Source organism: Macrobrachium rosenbergii, chromosome 25 (assembly GCF_040412425.1).
Source record: "Macrobrachium rosenbergii isolate ZJJX-2024 chromosome 25, ASM4041242v1, whole genome shotgun sequence".
Lineage (NCBI taxonomy): Eukaryota > Metazoa > Arthropoda > Malacostraca > Decapoda > Palaemonidae > Macrobrachium > Macrobrachium rosenbergii.
The window spans coordinates 18,446,321-18,451,320 of NC_089765.1; the positions used below are offsets into that span (position 1 = coordinate 18,446,321).

Below are 5,000 nucleotides of genomic sequence, written 5' to 3' on the forward strand. Positions count from 1 at the left end.
TCTCTCTCTCATTGTTCTATTTCATCACTGCGTTTGTTATCCTCGCTTCTAATGTTTAGTGTATGTATGAAACTACTCTCTCTCTCTCTCTCTCTCTCTCTCTCTCTCTCTCTCTCTCTCTCTCTTTGTTCTATTTCATCACTGCGTTTGTTATTCTCGCTTCTAATGTTAGGTGTATTTTGTAAAGTACAAGTTATCGCATATGTATTAAGTTTATTAGTTTTTTTATGCATCCCAGAGTACTAATACAGTATTGATTACAAGTATTCTGCATTTTTATTTACTTAAGTAATTATTACCGTATACATTTTTTATCCAGTTTGGAATCACGTTAGGGCACTGTCACAGTAATGCTATATAGCGTTAAAACATTAGGAGATGAAGTGTTGCCTGTAAGTAGGCTAAATCTCTTGCGTGTCTCCAAGCACAAGTGTGCTCATGTATGAACAAGTAAAAAACGCGCCGAATTTTCTCCGGCGCAATCGAGTTTTCTGTACAGCCGCTACAGCGCATAATCAAGGCCACCGAAAATAGATCTATCTTTCGGTGGTCTCGGTATAATGCTGTATGAGCCGCGGTCCATGAATCTTTAACAACGGGCCGTCGGTTGCCTATCCTATATCGTTGCCAAAAGCACGATTATGGGTAACTTTAACCTTAAATAAAGTAAAAACTACTGAGGCTAGAGGGCTGCAATTTGGTATGTTTGATGATTGGAGGGTGGATGATCAACATACCAATTTGCAGACCTCTAGCCTTAGTAGTTTTTAAGATCTGAGGGCGGACCGAAAAAGTGAGGACAGAAAAAAGTGCGGACGGACAGACAAGGCCGGCACAATAGTTTCCTTTTACAGAAGACTAAAAATAATAATGTTCAGATTACGTACATGACGCCACAGGCTTATTGTCATGTAATGGCACTTTTATATGTAATGTGATCCTAGATATTTTGGAGATCGGGGAGGAAATTTACCGAATATTTTCTGGTATTTGTATTGTTACGCTAATAATAGTAATGATTATTAGTAATAATTTTAGTTATTTACGATATTTTTCCATTGCACAGTTATACAAGAATTATAAATACATGAATAACAAAAAGAGTATAAATAAATGAACATAAATATATAAAGACGTAAATCAGTACTACTACTACTACTACTACTACTAATAATAATAATAATAATAATAATAATAATAATAATAATAATAATAATAATGATACTAAGAGAGATTTTTCCATAGACTTGTCCTCTCAAAATCTCTTCAGACAGAAGAACATATAGACCTGTTACGCTCGGGAAAATTTGGGTGGAACCAAGTGGCCCCCTCCCCCAAAAAAAAAAGAATCTTCGCGCTTAGTTGCAATTTGGCCACTGGGTCTTGTGTACGTCTGGACGTGACAAAGGCAAGTTAGATACTGCTTAGTGCGCATGTGCGATGAGATCTAAGCCTTTGCAAAGGAGTGCTTAGAAATGATAAGGTAATATTGCGACATCGATGTTGATGGGAATTATATTTGGGTGCTGTTAGCATACTGTTTTGTTTTAACGTACATTACGTTTAAGCTGTTATGATTAATAATAATCGCTGTTATTCATTTTCTCTTGAAATCTCCCGAGAAAGATAAGAGAATTATCATCGCTGTTGATAATTTTCTCTTGATATCTCATGATAAAATAAGAGAATTATCACCGCTGTTATTAATTTTATCCTGAAATCTCCCGAGAAAGCAAGAGAATTATCATCGCTGTTATTAATTTTCTCTTGATATCTCCCGAGAAAATAAGAGAATTATCACCGCTGTTATTAATTTTATCTTGAAATCATCCGAGAAAATAAGAGAGTTATCATCACTGTTATTAATTTCATTTTGAAGTCTCCCGAGAAAGGTAAGAGAATTATCATCGCTGTTAATAATTTTATCTTGAAATCTCCCGTTAAAAAAATCAGAAGTTATTATTATTATTATTATTATTCGCAATGGGAAGTGATGAAGAATTGTTTACGCTTACTAAAGGGTTATGATAACTTATGACAATACCATTATAACCAAGGTTCTTATGATAACTTTATCTTTCTCCAAGAGGCTTGAGAGAGAGAGAGAGAGAGAGAGAGAGAGCGCCGTCGCTTCTTTAGGTACTAGCCGTTAAATCCCAGTCATTCTCTTCCCAGACATCTTTTTTCTTCGTCTCTTTGTGCCCTGGGCAAGAGAATAACATTGACTTCGCGTCTCCTGCAAGTTTGCTCTTAGTAAAAAAAAATAAATCTTGTAAAATCAGGAGCTTTTTATTAAGGAAAAAGGTTAATCCCTTAGAGTCTCCCCGGCACGTTCTCGCCCAGAGGAAAATGAATCGGCGAATGTTAGCCAGATGCTATATAGGAAGAAGATATATTAATCCCTCAAAATCCCCTGCTCCTTTTCGCTAAGAAAAAATAAACTAGCTAAAATCATGGATTTTCTATAAATATAAAAATATATTAATCGCGCAAATCCCCTGTACCTTTTCGCTCAGAAGAAAAAAATAATATAATTTATATTCGTGGGTTTTCTGTAAATATAAAATATATTAATCCCGCAAAATCCATTGGACATTTTTGCTTAGAAAAGTAAATCAGCGAAAATCGACTCGCTGCTTTAAAAACGGGAAAGATTAATCCCCAAAATCCCCTGTACAGTTTGTCTTAGAAAAAAAATAAATCTGCTAAAATCATGGTATATCTTTAAAAATAAAAATATTAATCCCTCAGTATCCCTTGGACATTTTCGCTCGCTGGACTAAAAAGAAAAAAAATTAATCCCTCAAAACCCCCTTATATCTTTTGGCTCAGAAGAAAAAATCAGCTAGCTGCTATAAAAAGAAAAAAGATTAATCCCTCAGAGTCTCACAAAAAAAAAAAATCAAGGAAAACCATCTCCCTGATGTAAAAATGAAAAAGACTAATCCCCCAAAATCCTAGTGCCGTCAGTACACCTCATGCGGTGCAATGTAGGCATTACTTAAGGGTCTTTGCAGCGTGCCTTCGGTCCCTAGCTGCAACTGCTTTGATTCCTTTTACTGTACCTCCGTTCATATTGTCTTTCTTCCATATTACTATCCACCCTCTCCTAACAGTCGATTCTTAGTGCAACTGCTTTGAGGTTTTCCTCCTGTTACACCTTTCAAACCTTCTTTACTGTCAATTTCCGTTTCAGCGCTGAATGGCCTTAGTTGCCCCAGTGCTTGGCATGTATGCCTAAAATCTGTAAATCTATCAATCAACAAACAAGGCATCCTGCCTCCATCCGAACTTGGACATCTCGCCCAGTTTAGCGACAGCGACCCGGCCGTTAAACAGGAAGTTCCAATGTGGTGCGTCTGTGTGAGAGAGAGAGAGAGAGAGAGAGAGAGAGAGAGAGAGAGAGAGAGAGAGAGAGAGCAGAGGTGTTTGCCCCTGTGAGTTTGAAATGCTTATTGGAAACATGAGAAGACCGCTTTGAGGTTGGTTGCCAGGCTCGTCTCACTAGTTTTTGTAATGGGGACAAATATGCAAATTCCGTTCTTGAGAAAAGCGTTGGGATATATATATATATATATATATATATATATATATATATATATATATATATATATATATATATATATATAGATAATATATAGAGAGAGAGAGAGATAGAGAGAGAGAGAGATATGACAGTATACATAAGATATCTAGACGATTCTGTATTGTGTATATATATATATATATATATATATATATATATATATATATATATATATATATATATATATATAGTATATGTGTGTGTATATAGTATGTGTGTGTGTGCGCGCGCGTATGCGCGCATGCGTGCGTTCGCCCTACTTGAAATCATCAAACCACTCCATGTTAAATGCAGACATTCAATGAAAATATAAAAAAGTTACATCTGTTTTTTTTTTTTTTTTGTCAGTCAGGAAAGTCTCCTCGCATTTGCCTTGGCGTTACCTGGCGAAGGGAGGGGCGGGGGAAGGAAGGGGGGAGGGGAGGAGGGGAGGGGGGGAGGATTGTCCAAAATGAGAGACAGACCCGTTGCAGAAGTTGGAATGCCGTTAGACGCTCGCTGTAAGTCCGAGCTAGGCCGAGGAGTTGTAATGTGGAGTGTGTGTGACGGTGACCACAGTAGCCAGAGGGGTAAGGGGTTTGGGGAGAGGGGGAAGAAGAAAGAAGGAGGAGGAGGAGGAGGTGGAGGAGGAAGGGGTGTGGGAGATTGCGTAGCCCGCAGTGATATCCTCTCGTTTGTCTGTCTGTCTGTCTGTCAAAAACTTGCCTCCGTTTATCGCCGGTGTTTGTAAGAAGAGGAGCGCGCTTACTGCTCCTTGTTTGTTACGTTACGTGTGCTGTTTGTGTTCCTTGTGCTGTTTGGTTTTTGAGTAGAAGTTCTTTTTAAAGGAAACAATAGACTCACACATACACACACACACGGATATATACCGTATATTATATTATATTATATTTACATCACAAGGAGTTGTCTTCAGACAAGAAATTTAAAAACCTCATTGTGCTTCACACAAACAATGAACCATGTACTATGCACTGGGTAGTCAGTCAAATGTCGGGGTAGCATACACGGCTGGGAAACGCTCGGCCAATCACCTCTTCCCCAAATGCTTGCTGAAAGCCTGGAGGTTAATTGAAAGCCATTATGCTTTGGTTAAAAACACCAGACGGTCTTATTCACTTCATTTATCCAAAATAGAATTCTCAACCTGACTCCGTTGCAGCCAAACGCTTGATTGTCAGTTGTAGTGGTGTTATGGAGCGTAGAGAATGAAAACTGTACAATCGTTATATTGCGTTATGTTTCATTCATCACCTTTGCAGACTTTCTTTTACGCTCGCTGTGATTAGGCCTATGTTCGTTCTTCTGCTCTTTCACACAGTTTACCGGTAGAATACATCTTTCTCTTTTATATGCCGTCAGTGCACCTCATGCTGTGCATTGTAGGCATTACTTAAGGGCCTTGGCTTTCATT

At 37.9% G+C, this 5,000-nt stretch overlaps 1 protein-coding gene across 1 annotated transcript in view; it reads left to right on the plus strand.

The window, feature by feature from the left end:
* The window catches only part of LOC136852187 (uncharacterized), a 169,357-nt gene that overhangs the window by 128,503 nt on the left and 35,854 nt on the right, over window positions 1-5,000 (plus strand).